This window comes from Palaemon carinicauda, chromosome 11 (assembly GCF_036898095.1).
Source record: "Palaemon carinicauda isolate YSFRI2023 chromosome 11, ASM3689809v2, whole genome shotgun sequence".
Lineage (NCBI taxonomy): Eukaryota > Metazoa > Arthropoda > Malacostraca > Decapoda > Palaemonidae > Palaemon > Palaemon carinicauda.
Genome location: NC_090735.1, coordinates 4,497,102 through 4,517,101, shown reverse-complemented (window position 1 = coordinate 4,517,101; position 20,000 = coordinate 4,497,102). Strand labels below are relative to the sequence as shown.

At 32.8% G+C, this 20,000-nt stretch overlaps 1 protein-coding gene across 1 annotated transcript in view; it reads left to right on the top strand.

Moving 5' to 3' along the window:
- Positions 1 to 20,000, top strand: part of LOC137649947 (protein O-mannosyl-transferase Tmtc3-like) — a 496,566-nt gene that overhangs the window by 458,226 nt on the left and 18,340 nt on the right. The window lies entirely within an intron of this gene.

Here is a 20,000-nt window from a genome sequence, read left to right as displayed (position 1 = left end):
TTAGAATTACCGTAAAAATAGCATTACCTTAAAAATAGAATTACCTTTAGAATTACATTGAGACCCTGTAAATTACCTCTAACTAAGGTAATTACCTTAAAAGTTTAAACCCTGGTCCTAACCAACTTCTTAGTCCATTCATGCAAATTACCTCAAACTAATGTCATAACCTTAAAGGTTTAAACCCTGGTCCTAACCAATTTCATTGTCCATTCCATGCAAATTACCTCCAACTAAGGTAAATACCTTAAAGGTTTAAACCCTGGACTCTTAACCAACATTATTGTCCATTCTATGCACTTGGTGATCATAATTGTGATTCGGTTCCCATCTGAATTTTATATACACATTAATACATGTCCTTTTTCGTTTCACTGTCTTTACCTGGGATTCCATTTTCGTTAATTTACTCTTTTGTAAACTCTCTCTCTCTCTCTCTCTCTCTCTCTCTCTCTCTCTCTCTCTCTCTCTCTCTCTCTCTCTCTCTCTCTCTCTCTCATATATATATATATATATATATATATATATATATATATATATATATATATATATATATATATATATGTGTGTGTGTGTGTGTGTTTGTGTGTAAAACTGCTTCATCTAACTGGGAGTAACTCCTGAGAAAACTAAGAAAATCATATGCATTCTTTGTTGTTTCTATGATTATGATTATTATTATTATTATTATTATTATTATTGTTGTTGTTGTTGTTGTTGTTGTTGTTGTTAATAAAAAAAACATAAAGTTCCACACCTAAGGCTACTAGTAGGAAAGCATACTATCGTGGGAAAGAAAATAATTGAATAACAATGAAATAAATATATATGAAAAAAAAATTAAATCGGGATAATTAACGCCATCAGGTAAATAGGTATCTGATAAACTATGAAACAATCGTTTGTATCGAGCTCCTGATTTTTGTAATTCCACGTGATCAACTATTCGATTGGGAAGATCATTCCACAACCAGAATAAAATATCCAGAATAGTACTGTGTAGTATTGACCCTTGCTAAAATAAATGCAAGATTGTTATAAGTAACTCCACAACTATTAGTACTTTGTGGATGGTAGAGGCTTGAAAAATCTGGATACAAAGCGTGGTCAGTGTTGTGAAAAATCTAGTGGAACAATGGTGCCAAAGATTAATATTCAGTTCAAGGATAAGAAATTTAGTAAACCTTAAGTTTATGCTCAACAGTTTTAGAGGAGGATCGACAGATGAAGACCAGACTGTAGAACATTATTCAAAACACACAGAATAAAAGTAAACTTATTAAAGCGTTTCCTCAAGATGAACAGGTACCCCCAAAATGTTAAGTTTTTCGCAATATACCATTTTTTTAAATTGAGAAAGAGACACCTGATGTGTTTTAAAATACTGATTTTGCAATAAAAAAAGCTGACACCTACAATTATAAATGACTTGTATGTAGTAAATGCTGTCAATGAATAACCTGGGTAGGGAGAACCCAATTATATAGGTTGAATAACATTCATGCTTTAAATTTGGTTAGAGTATAACTTCAACCCTTGGATTTCCACCATGAACCAAATTAAGCTAGATCTGTGTTGAGAGATTCAGTAACCTCAAATCTACACTGTGGAGATAAGGTCATTAAGAGATTATCATCATCTGTGTAACCCTTTAGAGGGCAAGTGGCTTGTACAGGATACATTTTTTGCCATCTTGACAAATCTAATGAATGCAACCTGTGTGATACTAATAGGAGCATTTGTTAGAGTTTCTACTTAGCCAATTAGGGCTATATAGTGTTTGCACATAGGTGGAAATCAGGGGCGAATGAGTCAGTGTCTGCTCAGCCCTTCCAGAGGCAGCATTTGCTGTGATGCGTTCCATCTCTCTCCACTCCTACACTGCCATTGTTTATGATAAGTCTTTGAAAACTTTACTTGGTATAGCTGACTTATTGTGTTTCATGGTGATATATTTGAAAATCGTGCATTGCTATAGGAAATAGGTGAAATTAAGTTAACCACGTGGTCAGTATCCGGCACGGGATTTGTGCCCGGCTTACGGGAAACCCTGCTAGTCCTGGCTTACGAGCAACTGTGTTGTGCCCAGAAGGGCTATACTGCCTTTTATACTGAGAAACCTGTAGCCTTCATTATAGTCGACAAGATGTGCATATGTATTAAATTATTAATGGTTATAAAGGAATAATCGTTAATCATTATGTTAGTTTATTTTATAAGACGGAAATGACAATAATATTCACTTGGAGTAATGTTATTATAGCATAATGATATATGATTACTTTTAGTGGTTTCCAGTATTTTGTAAAACAGCAATTACAATCATATGATTTTTGTTTCATTTTACTATAGCCTAGTGATATGTGAGATCTTTGTTAGCTTTTTAAGACAGTAATTTTCTCATTTCCGTATATCCTATAGTATGATATACTAGAGGGGCAGTCTGGAGAGAGCATGCCTTACCCACGCCAAGAAATCTTATTTTGCTCTTAACTCCGCTGCGTACTTGTACTTCGATGTATTTTCTTAAAAATTTAAACTTGTCCACCAAGTTTCATTGTAATTTGTTCTGTAGTTTTTAAGTAATGCTGTTCACAAACAGAAAATAATAAACAAAATATTTGCCATTGTGATTATTTTCAAAGTACTGCTGCGTATTTTCAAAGTACTGCTGCGTACTTGTACTTTGATGTACTTTATCCAAAATGTTACAGATTCAACCTTGGGTCATACTCAACGTGACTACCAAGTTTGGTCAAAATTGGTATTGTAGTTTTTGTGTAATGTTGCTCATAAACAAGAAAATAAACGACGACAGGGGTGAATACATACCCTTCACAAATCTTTGATTTTGGCGAAGACAATAAAGTCCTATGAGACCTTTTCAGTGGTTTATTAAACAGTAATTTCTAAAATATTGATTTTTTGTCATCTTAGTATAGCTTAGTGCCATTTTTAGTATAATCGAAGAGCACGGGCGCCAAGCCCAAGGAACCTGTGCGGAAGGAAGATGATGTTAGCTACCCTGATGTGCCTGACTTCAGTCACCCTTCCCCAGTATTTATCCAGTCCTCTAAACAATATTTTCAGATTATGGTTATGGAGTCTGTTGTGGAGGACATTGGTTACCAGAAATAAAACCGCTTTACAAAGCAGAAAGATGTGGGTACTACGCTCTCCACCGACATCCATGAAATGATGGTGTTTATTGCCATCGTATATATTTCTTATATAGAGGATTATTGGTCACAATGAACTAGGAAACAATTGGTGACAGATGTAATGTTGTTGAAAAGATTCCAGCTGATGAGGTCCCTCATTCATTTTAACAATAATGTAAATGCCAAAACCACCACAGCACTTTCAACAGAGTTCCTGAAGGTGGCCAAGACATGAATTCAACACGTTAACGAGTCGTGGTGGCATACAGGGAGACTAGAGTCGAATTCTTATTGTAGTATATCCAATACAAGTAGTTCTGCAGGACAAGTATTAATGGATTCATACATGACATCCAAGGAGAAACCACTTTCTCCATTCCTCCCGACAGATCTGACAAAGGAGGAACCTACTCCATAGATCAGCAGCAAGTCTGTTATCACCCTTGACAAGACCCCAGAGAAATTACACCAGTCTTCCATCTATGCAGACAACTGGTTTACGAGCACAAGTGAAGTACCTCAGAGATCAGCTTCAGATATGTGATCATGGTAAGAACCAAGATGATTGATTATTCAACTCTCACCTCGGTCCAAGAGATGGAGAAGAAAGCTATTTTAAGGGGGGGGGGAAACATGAGGGCTACTCTTCTGCAGATTCTCGAGTGGTTCAATTAAGGAGAGCCCAGAGTTACTAGAAGCAGCAGAAGAAGGATGTAGAGGTTCCCTGTCCTAATGTCATCAAAGAGTATAATAGGAAATTAGGAGGAATTGGCAAGTCGTTCATGCTATCTCATATCTACAAAAGGACTCCAATGTGTCAAGACAGTGGTATTTATGGTTTATATAAATAAATGAAAATCACGAGTAAACTTAATAAATTATTAAACACAGTCATGCATTGCAAACTTACCAACAGGCTACAATGGTAGAGATGGGTTGATTTCAATTCTAAGTAAAACAAACTTGAATTCAACAGGAATATGTATGGAAGAACTGTAGTCAACTTTTATCTGTCTTTGTGGTCTGATGGTAAAGGGGGCAACTGTAACCTCGGTTTTGACTTGGTCTGGGTTCGAATCCTTGGTCGATCGGAAGCTATTATCATCAAGTTAATTCCTCCTTGGGTCTCTAATCCTGAAGCAGCGTGAATTCTATATTAAGAGGTATTTATGGTTTATATGAATAAGTGGAAATCACGAGTAAATATGGATATATGTATGTATGTATATATATATATATATATATATATATATATATATATATATATATATGTATATATATATATATATATATATATATATATATGTGTGTGTGTGTGTATACCTGTATATGTGTGTATATATATATATACATATATACACACACATATATATATATATATATATATATATATATATATATATGATTATATATATATATACACACATATATATATAATTATATATATAGTTATATATATATATATATATATATATATATATATATATATATATATATATATAGTGTTTGATGTGCCTCGATTGTATTTCTACATGAATTGAGCGATTCCTTGACCTCATTAATCTATCTACTTTTCTCTTTTATAATGATGATTCTTGCTTCCAGATCTCTCTAAAACTTATTTATTCATCTGGTCCATTATATTATTGAGCCTCTGAATAGTTACATCTTAGTTAAGTTGAATTAAGGGACTCCATTTGCTGAATCTGATTCTGAAATATTTGCTTGAATATCTTACTTATTGTCCCACTGATTAAATTATTATTATTATTATTATTACTAGCCAAGCTACAACCCTAGTTGGAAAAGCAAGATGCTATAAGCCCAAGGGCTCCAACAGGGAAAAATAGCCCATTGGAAGTGATATTCGAATTTTTTTATAAATAATTTTTGCTAGCCAAGCTACAACCCTAGTTGGAAAAGCTAGATGCTATAAGCCCAAGGGCTCCAACAGGGAAAAATAGCCTATTGGAATTGATATTCGGATTTTTTTTGTATATATATTTTTCCATTGATACTAATTAAGTCGCTTATATTAAGCTGGAGGGGAGTTCTTCCTCATGTCAGGTGGCTTTGTAAGAGCCACTAGGTTAGGTCCTCTTTCATTTACTCTTTTATGGAAATCAGAAACCCTCAAATTGTGTTTTTGAATGCTTGGTTCTTTGAAATTTCCCTCTTGCTTCTTTTTCTTGTATTTTATAAACTGTATTCCTTTAAAAGGTCGATAACTCTTTACCGAATATTATTATTATTATTATTATTATTATTATTATTATTATTACTTTCCAAGCTACAACCCTAGTTGGAAAAGCGAGATGCTTTAAGCCCAAGGGCTCCAGCAATGAAAAATATCCCAGTGAAGAAAGGAAACAAGGAAAAATAAAATATTTTAAGAACTGTAACAACATCAAAATAAATATATCCTACATAAACTATGAAAACTTTAACAAAACAAGAGGAAGAGAAAGAAGATAGAATAGTGTGCCTTAGTGTACCCTCAAGTAAAACCCAAGGCAGTGGCTATGGCACTATGCAATGGTTTGATTTCGGAGTGTCCTTCTCCTATTATTATTATTATTATTATTATTATTATTATTATTATTATTATTATTATTACTAGCTAGGGTACAACCCTATTTGGAAAAGCAAGATGCTTTAAGCCCATGGGCTCCAATAGGGAAAAATAGCCCAGTGAGGAAAGGAAATAAGAAAAGAAATAAACGATATGAGAAAATATTAACAATAAAATATTTTAAAAACAGTAACAACGTCAAAAAAGATATGTCATATATAAACTATAAAAAGACTTATGTCAGCCTGTTCAACATAAAAACATTTACTGCGAGTTTGAACTTTTGAAGTTCTTGTTTTGTTAGAGTTTTTATAGTTTATATAAGAAATATTTTGTTACAGTATTTTATTTTACTTCGTTTCCTTTTCTCACTGGGCTACTTTCCCTGTTAGAGCCATTGAGCTTATGGCATCCTGCTTTTCCATCTAGGGTTGCACCTTAGCAATTAATAATAATAAAAGTTTCATGAATACATATGTGATTTTGCCGCTCTTTGTACATATGAGCAAATGAAAATAAGTGAAGATATCTATTAAAAACCCTCCTATGAAGACCTTGTAGGTTATTTTCTAAGATATCTTTAAGATGTGTCGGTCACTTCTACCCTATTATTATTATTATTATTATTATTATTATTATTATTAGCTATTATTATTATTATTATCATTATTATTAACATTAGCTATTATTATTATAGTTACTATTATTATTATTATTGTCATTAGCTATTATTATTATTATTATTATTATTATTATTATTATTATTATCATCTAAGCTACAACCCTAGTTGGAAAAGCAGGATGCCATAAACCAAAGGGTTCAAAAACGAAAAGATCTCTTAGTGAGGAAAGGAAATAAGGAGATAAATAAACGATATGAGAAGTAATGAACAATTAAAATAAAATATTCTAAAAAGAGTAACTCCATTAAAACATATTTCATATATAAACTATAAAAAGACTAATGTCAGCCTGTTCAGCAAGAAAACATTTGCTGCAAGTTTGAACTTTATCCATATTAAAAATTGAAAATGTTAAAAACGCGGTATTATATTTCCATATGAGATTTTTATTCCGTGTTTTACGTTGTCTTACGTGGAAGGAATAATATAGGCTGACGTGAGTCTTTATATAGTTTATATATGACATATTTGTTTTTGACGTTGTTAATAGTTTATATAGGACAAATCTGTTTTGACGTTGTTACTGTTTTTAGAATGATTTATTGTTAATTTATTCTCATCATTTATTTCCTTATTTCCTTTCCTTACTGGGCTATTTTTCCATATTGGAGCCCTTGGGCTTATAGCAGCTTGCTTTTCCAACTAGGGTTGTAGCTTGGCTAGTAATAATAATAATAATAATAATAATAATAATAATAATAATAATAATAATACTGCAGCCTTGGAATTTGCAATAATAGTTATTATTATATAGCGTTTTTTTCAGTCTTGCTTACATGATCGTTACGTTGGAGTTATTTCTGAGTTTTTAAAATATTTTATATATATTTAAAATTTAATATTTCCATAACCATTTCTATTTTAATTACTCAAACATTTTTTTTAATTCTAGTTTTTATTAAGGCTGGGGAACTTGGTATATTCTGAAATACAAAATAATGAGATAAATTATTTCTATTATTGTCTGCACACATTTCAAAAACGCATCAAGGGAGAGAGAGAGAGAGAGAGAGAGAGAGAGAGAGAGAGAGAGAGAGAGAGAGAGAGAGAGAGAGAGAGAGATATTTTAACCGTGGATGAATAATTTACATTTATTCTATAATTCTAGGCTTTTTAGGGTTGGGAGAGCTTGGTATATTCTTAAATACAAAATAATTATAACTTGTTGCTACGATTATCTGCACATATTTCAGAAAAGCATCGAAAGACAGAGAGAAACTTCAACCATTGATGAATAATTTTCACTTATTCTAGAGGGTAGATGAATAATATTCAATTATTCTAGAGGGTAACTGAATAATATTCACCTATTCTGGACGGTAGATGAATGATATTCACCTATTCTACAGGGTAGGCTAGATGAATAATATTCACTTATTCTAGAGGGTAGATGAATAATATTCACTCATCCTAGAGGGTAGATAAATAATATTCACTCATCCTAGAGGGTAGATGAATAATATTCACCTATTCTAGAGAATAGATGAATAAGTCACTTATTCTAGAGTATAATATTCTCTTATTCTAGAGTATAATATTCACTTATTCTAGAGGGTAGATGAATGATATTCACTTGTTCTAGAGGGTAGATGAAAAATATTCACTTATTCGAGAGGGTAGATGAATAATATTCACTTATTCTAGAGGATAATATTCACTTAATCTAGAGGATAATATTTACTTATTCTAGAGGATAATATTCACTTATTCTAGAGGATAATATTCACTTAATCTAGAGGATAATATTTACTTATTCTGGAGTATAATATTCACTTATTCTAGAGGATAATATTGACTTGTTCTAGAGGATAATGTTTACTTATTCTAGAGGATAATATTCACTTATTCTAGAGGATAATATTTACTTATTCTGGAGGATAATATTCACTTATTCTAGAGGATAATATTGACTTGTTCTAGAGGATAATGTTTACTTATTCTAGAGGATAATATTCACTTATTCTAGGGGATAATATTTACTTATTCTGGAGGATAATATTCACTTAATCTAGAGGATAATATTCACTTATTCTAGAGGATAATATTTACTTATTCTAGAGGATAATATTTACTTATTCTAGAGGATAATATTCACTTATTCTAGAGGGTATATGAATGATATTCACTTGTTCTAGAGGGTAGATGAATGATATTCACTTGTTCTAGAGAGTAGATGAATAATATTCACTTATTCTAGAGGATAATATTCACTTAATCTAGAGGATAATATTTACTTATTCTAGAGGATAATATTCACTTATTCTAGAGGATAATATTCACTTAATCTAGAAGATAATATTTACTTATTCTAGAGGATAATATTCACCTATTCTTGAGGATAATATTCACTTATTCTAGAGGATAATATTTACTTTTCTAGAGGATAATATTCACTTATTCTAGGGGATAATATTTACTTATTCTGGAGGATAATATTTACTTATTCTAGAGGATAACATTCACTTATTCTAGAGGATAATATTTACTTATTCTAGAGGATAATATTCACTTATTCGAGAGGATAATATTCACTTATTCTGGAGGATAATATTCACTTATTCTAGAGGATAATATTCTCTTATTCTGGAGGATAATATTTACTTATTCTGGAGGATAATATTCACTTATTCTAGAGGATAATATTCACTTATTCTAGAGGATAATATTTACTTATTCTAGAGGATAATATTCACTTATTCTAGAGGATAATATTTACTTATTCTGGAGGATATTCACTTATTCTAGAGGATAATATTCACTTATTCTAGAGGATAATATTTACTTATTTATGCCCCCTGTGGCCGCGGGGGCATAAAACAATTAGAATAGCGCCAACGTTATCCCTGCGTGTCGTAAGAGGCGACTAAAAGGGACGGGACGAGGGGGCTGGGAACCCCCTCTCCTGTAAAAGTATCCTGTGAGACAGCAACAAAGAGATGGAGCTGGGGGGAGAGTGACTGCTCCCCGCACTCTAGTTTTGGGGTGTTTGAATGTGCGTGGATGTAGTACGATAGAGAGTAAAAGATGTGAGATTGGAAGTATGTTTAGAAGTAGAAGGATGGATGTATTGGCCTTGTGTGAGACAAAGATGAAAGGAAAGGGTGAAGTGATGTTTGGTGAAATGTCTGGTAGAGTGTCTGGGATTGAAAGGGGAAGAGCGAGAGAGGGTGTGGCTTTATTGTTGAGTGAATGGATGACAGGTAAAGTAGTGGAATGGAAGGAGATATCATCTAGGTTAATGTGGGTAAGGGTTAGGTTGGGTAGGGAATGTTGGGCGTTTGTCAGTGCGTATGGGCCAGGTAGTGAGAAAAGTGAAGAAGAGCGGAATGAGTTCTGGAATGAATTAACTAGGTGTGTAGAAGGACTGGGTAGAAGGAATTATGTAGTTGTTATGGGTGACTTAAATGCTAGAGTGGGTGCTGGAGAGGTAGAAGGTGTCATTGGGAAATATGGCGTACCAGGTGAAAATGAGAGTGGTGAGAGACTGGTAGATATGTGTGTTGAACAAGAGATGGTAATAAGTGCTAGCTTTTTTAAAAAGAAAGATAAAAATAAGTATACATGGGTAAGAGTGGCAAATGGAAGAGTAGTAGAAAGGGCATTAATGGATTATGTGTTGATAACTAAAAGAATGTTTGGAAGATTGAAAGACGTGCACGTGTTTAGGGGTATGGCTAACGGTATGTCTGATCATTTTTTGGTGGAAGGAAAATTAGTTGTAGCAAAAGAGTGGGGGAATAGAGTAGGTGGATGTAAAAGGGAGCTAGTGAGGGTTGAAGAGCTAATAAAACCGGGGGTAAAAAGTAAATATCAGGAAAGGTTGAAAATGGCATATGACGAGGTGAGAGTAAGAGAAACTGGTAATTTAGAGGAGGAGTGGAAGTTAGCAAAAGAAAATTTTGTTGGGATTGCAAGTGATGTATGTGGCAAGAAGGTTGTTGGAGGCAGCATGAGGAAGGGCAGTGAATGGTGGAATGAAGGAGTGAAGGTAAAAGTGGAAGAGAAAAAGAGGGCTTTTGAAGAATGGCTGCAGAGTAATAGTATAGAGAAGTATGAAAATATAGAGAGCAAAAGGTGGAAGTAAAGCGCAAGGTACGTGAGGCAAAGAGGGCAGCTGACCTGAGGTGGGGTCAGGGACTGGGTCAGTCATATGAAGAGAATAAGAAGAAGTTTTGGAAAGAAGTGAAGAGAGTAAGGAAGGCCGGTGCAAGAATTGAAGAGACAGTGAAAGATGGAAATGGAAGGTTGTTAAAAGGAGAGGAGGCAAGGAAAAGGTGGGCGGAATATTTTGAAAGTTTGCTGAATGTTGAGGATGATAGGGAGGCAGATATAATTGCGGTTCCAGGTGTTGAGGTGCCAGTGATGGGAGATGAGAATGAGAGAGAGATTACAATAGAGGAAGTGAGGAGAGCACTAGATGAAACGAGAGTAGGAAAAGCATCGGGTATGGATGGTGTGAAAGCTGAGATGTTGAAGGAAGGGGGTGTGACTGTACTTGAATGGTTGGTGAGATTGTTTAATGTGTGTTTTGTGTTGTCAATGGTACCAGTAGATTGGGTCTGTGCATGTATTGTGCCACTATATAAGGGTAAGGGAGATGTGCATGAGTGTTGTAATTCAAGAGGTATTAGTTTGTTGAGTGTAGTTGGAAAAGTGTATGGTAGAATACTGATTAATAGGATTAAGGATAAAACAGAGAATGCAATCTTGGAAGTACAGGGTGGTTTTAGAAGAGGTAGGGGTTGTATGAATCAGATTTTTACAGTTAGGCAGATATGCGAGAAATATTTAGCAAAAGGTAAGGAGGCGTATGTTGCGTTTATGGATCTGGAGAAAGCATATGATAGAGTTGATAGGGAAGCAATGTGGAATGTGATGAGGTTATATGGAGTTGGTGGAAGGTTGTTGCAAGCAGTGAAAAGTTTCTACACAGGTAGTAAAGCATGTGTTAGAATAGGAAAGGAGGTGAGCGATTGGTTTCCGGTGAGAGTGGGGCTGAGACAGGGATGTGTGATGTCGCCCTGGTTGTTTAACTTGTATGTTGATGGAGTGGTGAGAGAGGTGAATGCTAGAGTGCTTGGACGAGGATTAAAACTGTTAGGCGAGAATGATCATGAATGGGAGGTAAATCAGTTGTTGTTTGCGGATGATACTGTACTGGTAGCAGACACAGAAGAGAAGCTTGACCGACTAGTGACAGAATTTGGAAGGGTGTGTGAGAGAAGGAAGTTGAGAGTTAATGTGGGTAAGAGTAAGGTTATGAGATGTACGAGAAGGGAAGGTGGTGCAAGGTTGAATGTCATGTTGAATGGAGAGTTACTTGAGGAGGTGGATCAGTTTAAGTACTTGGGGTCTGTTGTTGCAGCAAATGGTGGAGTGGAAGCAGATGTACGTCAGAGAGTGAATGAAGGTTGCAAAGTGTTGGGGGCAGTTAAGGGAGTAGTAAAAAATAGAGGATTGGGCATGAATGTAAAGAGAGTTCTATATGAGAAAGTGATTGTACCAACTGTGATGTATGGATCGGAGTTGTGGGGAATGAAAGTGATGGAGAGACAGAAATTGAATGTGTTTGAGATGAAGTGTCTGAGGAGTATGGCTGGTGTATCTCGAGTAGATAGGGTTAGGAACGAAGTGGTGAGGGTGAGAACGGGTGTAAGAAATGAGTTAGCGGCTAGAGTGGATATGAATGTGTTGAGGTGGTTTGGCCATGTTGAGAGAATGGAAAATGGCTGTCTGCTAAAGAAGGTGATGAATGCAAGAGTTGATGGGAGAAGTACAAGAGGAAGGCCAAGGTTTGGGTGGATGGATGGTGTGAAGAAAGCTCTGGGTGATAGGAGGATAGATGTGAGAGAGGCAAGAGAGCGTGCTAGAAATAGGAATGAATGGCGAGCGATTGTGACGCAGTTCCGGTAGGCCCTGCTGCTTCCTCCGGTGCCTTAGATGACTGCGGAGGTAACAGCAGTAGGGGACTCAGCAGTATGAAGCTTCATCTGTGGTGGAAATGTGGGAGGTTGGGCTGTGGCACCCTAGCAGTACCAGCTGAACTCGGCTGAGTCCCTGGTTAGGCTGGAGGAACGTAGAGAGTAGAGGTCCCCTTTTTGTTTTGTTTCTTGTTGTTGTCGGCTACCCCCCAAAATTGGGGGAAGTGCCTTTGGTATATGTATGTATGTATTCTGGAGGATAATATTCACTTATTCCAGAGGATAATATTCACTTAGTCGGGAGGATAATATTCACTTATTCTAGAGGATAATATTTACTTATTCTGGAGGAAAATATTCGCTTATCTTAGAGGATAATATTTACTTATTCTGGAGGATAATATTCACTTATTCTAGAGAATAATATTTACTTATTCTGGAGGATAATATTCACTTATTCTAAAGGATAATATTTACTTATTCTAGAGAATAATATTTACTTATTCTAGAGGATAATATACACTTATTCTAGAGGATAATATTCACTTATTCTTGGGGATAATATTCACTTATTCTAAGGGATAATATTAACTTATTCTAGAGGATAATATTCACTTATTCTAGAGGATAATATTTACTTATTCTAGAGGATAATATTCACTTATTCTAGAGGATAATATTTACTTATTCTGGAGGATAATATTCACTTATTCTTGGGGATAATATTCACTTATTCTAAGGGATAATATTCACTTATTCTGGAGGATAATATTCACTTATTCTAAAGGATAATATTTACTTATTCTAAAAGATAATATTTACTTATTCTAGAGGATAATATTCACTTATTCTAGAGGATAATATTTACTTATTCTGGAGGATAATATTCACTTATTCTTGGGGATAATATTCACTTATTCTAAGGGATAATATTCACTTATTCTAGAGGATAATATTCACTTATTCTAGGGGATAATATTCTCTTATTCTAGAGGATTATATTCACTTATTCTTGGAGATGATATTCACTTATTCTAAGGGATAATATTCACTTATTCTAGAGGATAATATTCACTTATCCTAGAGGATAATATTCAATTATTCTAGGGGAAAATATTTACTTATTCTGGAGGATAATATTCACTTATTCTAGAGGATAATATTCACTTATTCTAGAGGATAATATTTACTTATTCTAGAGAATAATATTCACTTTTTCTAGAGGATGATAATCACTTATTCTAGAGGATATATACTTATTCTGGAGGATAATATTCACTTATTCTAGAGGATAATATTTACTTTTTTTGGAGGATGATATTTACTTATTCTAGGGGATAATATTCACTTATTCTAGGGGATAATATTAACTTATCCTAGAGGATAATATTCACTTAATCTAGAGGATAATATTCACTTATTCTTGGGGATAATATTCACTTATTCTAACGGATAATATTCACTTATTCTAGAGGATAATATTCACTTATTCTAGAGGATAATATTCACTTATTCTAGGGGATGATATTCACTTATTTTAGAGGATAATATTTACTTATTCTAGAGGATAATATTCACTTATTCTAGAGGATAATATTTACTTATTCTGGAGGATAATATTCACTTATTCTAAAGGATAATATTTACTTATTCTAGAGGATAATATTTACTTATTCTAGAGGATAATATTCACTTATTCTAGAGGATAATATTTACTTATTCTGGAGGATAATATTCACTTATTCTTGGGGATAATATTCACTTATTCCAAGGGATAATATTCACTTATTCTAGAGGATAATATTTATTTATTCTAGAGGATAATATGCACTTATTCTAGAGGATAATATTCACTTATTCTAGGGGATAATATTCTCTTATTCTAGAGGATTATATTCACTTATTCTAGAGGATAATATTTACTTATTCTGGAGTATAATATTCACTTATTCTAAAGGATAATATTTACTTATTCTAGAGGATAATATTTACTTATTCTGGAGGATAATATTCACTTATTCTAAAGGATAATATTTACTTATTCTAGAGGATAATATTTACTTATTCTAGAGGATAATATTCACTTATTCTAGAGGATAATATTTACTTATTCTGGAGGATAATATTCACTTATTCTTGGGGATAATATTCACTTATTCTAAGGGATAATATTCACTTATTCTAGAGGATAATATTTATTTATTCTAGAGGATAATATGCACTTATTCTAGAGGATAATATTCACTTATTCTAGGGGATAATATTCTCTTATTCTAGAGGATTATATTCACTTATTCTTGGAGATGATATTCACTTATTCTAAGGGATAATATTCACTTATTCTAGAGGATAATATCCACTTAATCTAGCGATAATATTCAATTATTCTAGCGGAAAATATTTACTTATTCTGGAGGATAATATTCACTTATTCTAGAGGATAATATTCACTTATTCTAGATGATAATATTTACTTATTCTAGAGGATAATATTCACTTATTCTAGAGGATGATAATCACTTATTCTAGAGGATAATATTTACTTATTCTGGAGGATAATATTCACTTATTCTAGAGGATAATGTTTACTTATTTTGGAGGATGATATTTACTTATTCTGGAGGATAATATTCACTTATTCTAGGGGATAATATTCACTTATTCTAGGGGATAATATTCACTTATTCTAGAGAGAATAATATTCACTTATCCTAGAGGATAATATTCACTTATTCTAGAGGATAATATTCACTTATTCTTGGGGATAATATTCACTTATTCTAACGGATAATATTCTCTTATTCTAGAGGATAATATTCACTTATTCTAGAGGATAATATTCACTTATTCTAGGGGATAATATTCACTTATTCTAGGGGATAATATTTACTTATTCTGGAGGATAATATTCACTTATTCTAGAGGATAATATTCACTTATTCTCTGGGATGATATTCACTTATTCTAAGGGATAATATTCACTTATTCTAGGGAATAATATTCTCTTATTCTTGGGGATAATATTCACTTATTCTAGAGGATAATATTCACTTATTCGGGAGGATAATATTTACTTACTCCAGAGGGTAGATGAATAATATTCACTTATTCTAGGGGATAATATTCACTTATTCTAGGGGATAATATTCACTCATTCTAAGGGATAATTTTCACTTATTTTAGAGGATAATATTCACTTATTCTAGAGGATAATATTTACTTATTCTAGAGGGTAGATGAATAATATTCACTTACTGTAGAGGGTAGATGAATAATATTCACTTATTCTAGGGGATAATATTCACTTATTCTAGGGGATAATATTCACTTATTCTGGAGGATAATGTTTGCTTATTCTTGAGGATAATATTCACTTATTCTAGGGGATAATATTCACTTATTCTAGAGGATCATATTCGCTTATTCTAGGGGATAATGTTCACTTATTCTAGGGGATAATATTCACTTATTCTAGAGAGAATAATATTCACTTATTCTAGAGAGAATAATATTCACTTATTCTAGCGGATAATAATCACTTATTCTAGAGGATAATATTCACTTATTGTAGAGGATAATATTCACTTATTCTTGGGGATAATATTCACTTATTCTTGGGGATAATATTCACTTATTCTAAGGGATAATATTCACTTATTCTAGAGGATAATATTCACTTATTCTAGAGGATAATATTCAATTATTTTAGGGGATAATATTTACTTATTTTGGAGGATAATATTCACTTATTCTCGAGGATGATATTCACTTATTCTAGAGGATAATATTTACTTATTCTAGAGGATAATATTCACTTATTCTAGAGGATAATATTCATTTATTCTTGGGGATAATATTCACTTATTTTAAGGGATAATATTCACTTATTTTAGGGAATAATATTCACTTATTCTGGAGGATAATATTTACTTATTCTGGAGGATAATATTTACTTAGTCTAGAGGGTAGGTGAATAATGTTCACTTATTCTAGGTGATAATATTCACTTATTCTAGGGGATAATATTCACTTATTTTAAGGGATAATATTCACTCATTTTACAGGATAATATTCACTTATTCTAGAGGATAATATTTACTTATTCTAGATGGTAGATGAATAATATTCACTTACTCTAGAGGGTAGATGAATAATATTCACTGATTCTAGGGGATAATATTCACTTATTCTGGAGTATAATATTTACTTATTCTGGATGATAATATTCACTTATTCTAGGGGATAATATTAACTTATTTTAGAGGATAATATTCACTTATTCTAGAGGATAATATTTACTTATTCTAGAGGGTAGATGAATAATATTCACTTACTCCAGAGGGTAGATGAATAATATTCACTTATTCTAGAGGATAATATTCACTTATTTTAGAGGATAATATTCACTTATTTTAGAGGATATTATTCACTTATTCTAGAGGATAATATTTACTTATTCTAGAGGGTAGATGAATAATATTCACTTACTCTAAAGGGTAGATGAATAATATTCACTTATTCCAGAGGGTAATTGAATAATATTCACCTATTCTAGATGGTAGATGAATAATTTTCACCTATTCTAGAGGGTAAATGAATAATATTCACCTATTCTATAGGGTAGATGAATAATATTCACTCATCGTAGATGGTAGATGAATAATATTCACTTACTCTAGAGAGTAACATTCGCTTATTCTAGAGGATAATATTCACTTTTTCTAGAGAATAATATTCACTTATTCTAAATGGTAGATGAATAATATTCACTTATTCTAGAGAATAACATTCACCTATTCTAGAGGATAATATTCACTCATTCTAGAGGGTAGATGAATAATATTCACTTGTTCTATAGAATTACATTCGCCTATTCTAGAGGATAGATGAATAATATTCACTTGTTCTAGAGAATAACATTCGCCTATTCTAGAGGATAATATTCACTTATTCTAGAGGGTAATATTCATTTATTCTAGAGGGTAGATGAATAATATTCACTTGTTCTAGAGAATAACATTCGCCTATTCTAGAGGATAATATTCACTTATTCTAAAAGGTAGATGAATAATATTCACTTACTTTAGAGGGTAGACGATGCAGGTGTTGGAGGTAAGAAGGTGGATCCCTTGTGTGGGCGTCCCGCTGGGCGTCCCTGAGACGGGCTGCGGGTGGCCGGCGCCCGACCCTCCTTGGCGGTCTCTGGCTTCGATCGGCAACACGCTAACTCTACCATTTTCGATGTTGATGTTGTTGTTGTTGTTATCTTGGCTTTAGTTAATGTATTAATTTCTTTTATTGCTGTGTTTTTATTAAGTAAATCCACATTTATCATTACTCCACATTTTAAATATCATTTGTTAAAGATGTTGAAGTTATTAAAGTGATGAGTTATATACAGATCTCTCTCTCTCTCTCTCTCTCTCTCTCTCTCTCTCTCTCTCTCTCTCTCTCTCCTTGGTTTATGTTTTAGTTACACAATACCCGTTTTAATGATAAACTGTCCTTTTATAATTAGAACTCTCTCTCTCTCTCTCTCTCTCTCTCTCTCTCTCTCTCTCTCTCTCTCTCTCTCTCTCTCTCTCTCTCTCTCTCTCTCTCCTTGGTTTATGCTGTAGTTACACAATCCCCTTTATATTGGTAAACCGTCTTCTTATAATGTTCTCTCTCTCTCTCTCTCTCTCTCTCTCTCTCTCTCTCTCTCTCTCTCTCTCTCTCTCTCTCTCTCTCTCTCTCTCTCTTTTAGGAGCATCATTCTCTGCTTTTTAAGACCCGCCCCCCTCCTTACTACAGAGATAGTCTGTGTGTCTTCTTCTTACGTTTCCTTTCGTCTTTCCATTGGCTAACGATGTTGTGTCCTCCAGGCCTCAAATTCAATTGGTTTTTTTATAACTCGTGCATAAATACCAGTCAGATGAAGTGTTGCTTCAAAGCTCTTTTTCTTTGGGAAAACAAATGTTTTGGGGAATATCACTTGACATTTTTTCATTGGAAAATATGTGGGGAATTATCACTGACATTTTTTCATTGGAAAATATGTGGGGGATTATCACTGACATTTTTTCATTGGAAAATATGTGGGGGATTATCACTGACATTTTTTCATTGGAAAATATGTGGGGGATTATCACTGATATTTTTTCATTGGAAAATATGTGGGGGATTATCACTGACATTTTTTCATTGGAAAATATGTGGGGGATTATCACTGACATTTTTTCATTGGAAAATATTTGGGGGATTATCACTGACATTTTTTCATTGGAAAATATGTGGGGGATTATCAATGACATTTTTTCATTGGAAAATATGTGGGGGATTATCAATGACACTTTTTCATTGAAAAAAATGGGGATTATCAATGAACTTTGCATTGGAAAAAAAAGATATTTTGGGGATTATCACTGACATTTTTTCATTGAAAAAAAAATATTTTTGGGATTATCACTGACTTTTTCATTGGAAAAAAAAGATATGTTGGGGATTATCACTGACATTTTTTCATAAAAAAAAAAAATATTTTTGGGATTATCACTGACATTTTTTCATTGGAAAAAAATGTTGGAGGTTATCAATGACACCTTTTCATTGGAAAAAATGTGGGGGATTATCAATGACACTTTTTTATTGGGAAAAAAATTTTTTGGGGATTATCACTGACATTTTTTCATTGGAAAAAAAAGATATGTTGGGGATTATCACTGACATTTTGTCATTGGAAAAAATTTTGGGGGGGATTATCACTGACATTTTTTATTGGAAAAAATGTGGGGTATTATCACTGACACTTTTTCATTGGAAATTTTTTTTGGGGGGATTATCACTGACATTTTTTATTGGAAAAAAATGTGGGGGATTATCACTGACATTTTTTCATTGGAAAATAATGTTGGGGATTGTCACTGACACTTTTTCATTGAAAAAAAAAGTTAGGGATTATCAATGACACTTTTTCATTGAAAAAAAGATATGTTGGGGATTATCACTGACATTTTTTCATTGGAAAATATGTGGGGGATTATCAATGAAACTTTTTCATTGGAGAAAAGATATGTTGGGGATTATCACTGACATTTTTTCATTGGAAAATATGTGGGGGATTATCAATGACACTTTTTCATTGGAAACAAATATGTTGGGATTATCAGTAACACGTTTTCATTGGAAATAAAAAAATATATATATGGGATTATCAATGACACTTTTTCATTGGAAAAAATATATGTTGGGGATTATCACTGACATTTTTTCATTGGAAAATATGTGGGGGATTATCAATGACACTTTTTCATTGGAAACAAATATGTTGGGATTATCACTAACACTTTATTGGAAATAAAAAAAAATATGTTGGGGATTATCAATGACACTTTTTCATTGGAAAAAAAATATGTTGGGGATTATCAATGACACTTTTTCATTGGAAAAAAGATATGTTGGGGATTATCAATGACACTTTTTCCTATTTTAATTCAGCTCATAAATATTTATTTTATAGAAATTTTTGAATTTACAAAACCAAACGCTGTTAATTTCAAATTTAGAAAAGAAAGTCGAAAGAATTGGAAATAACTTGACACCACCGATTTATCAATGTATATTTTAAGTCAACTCATAAATATTGGTTTTCGAAAAAATTTATATATTGATCAAAAAGTTCGCT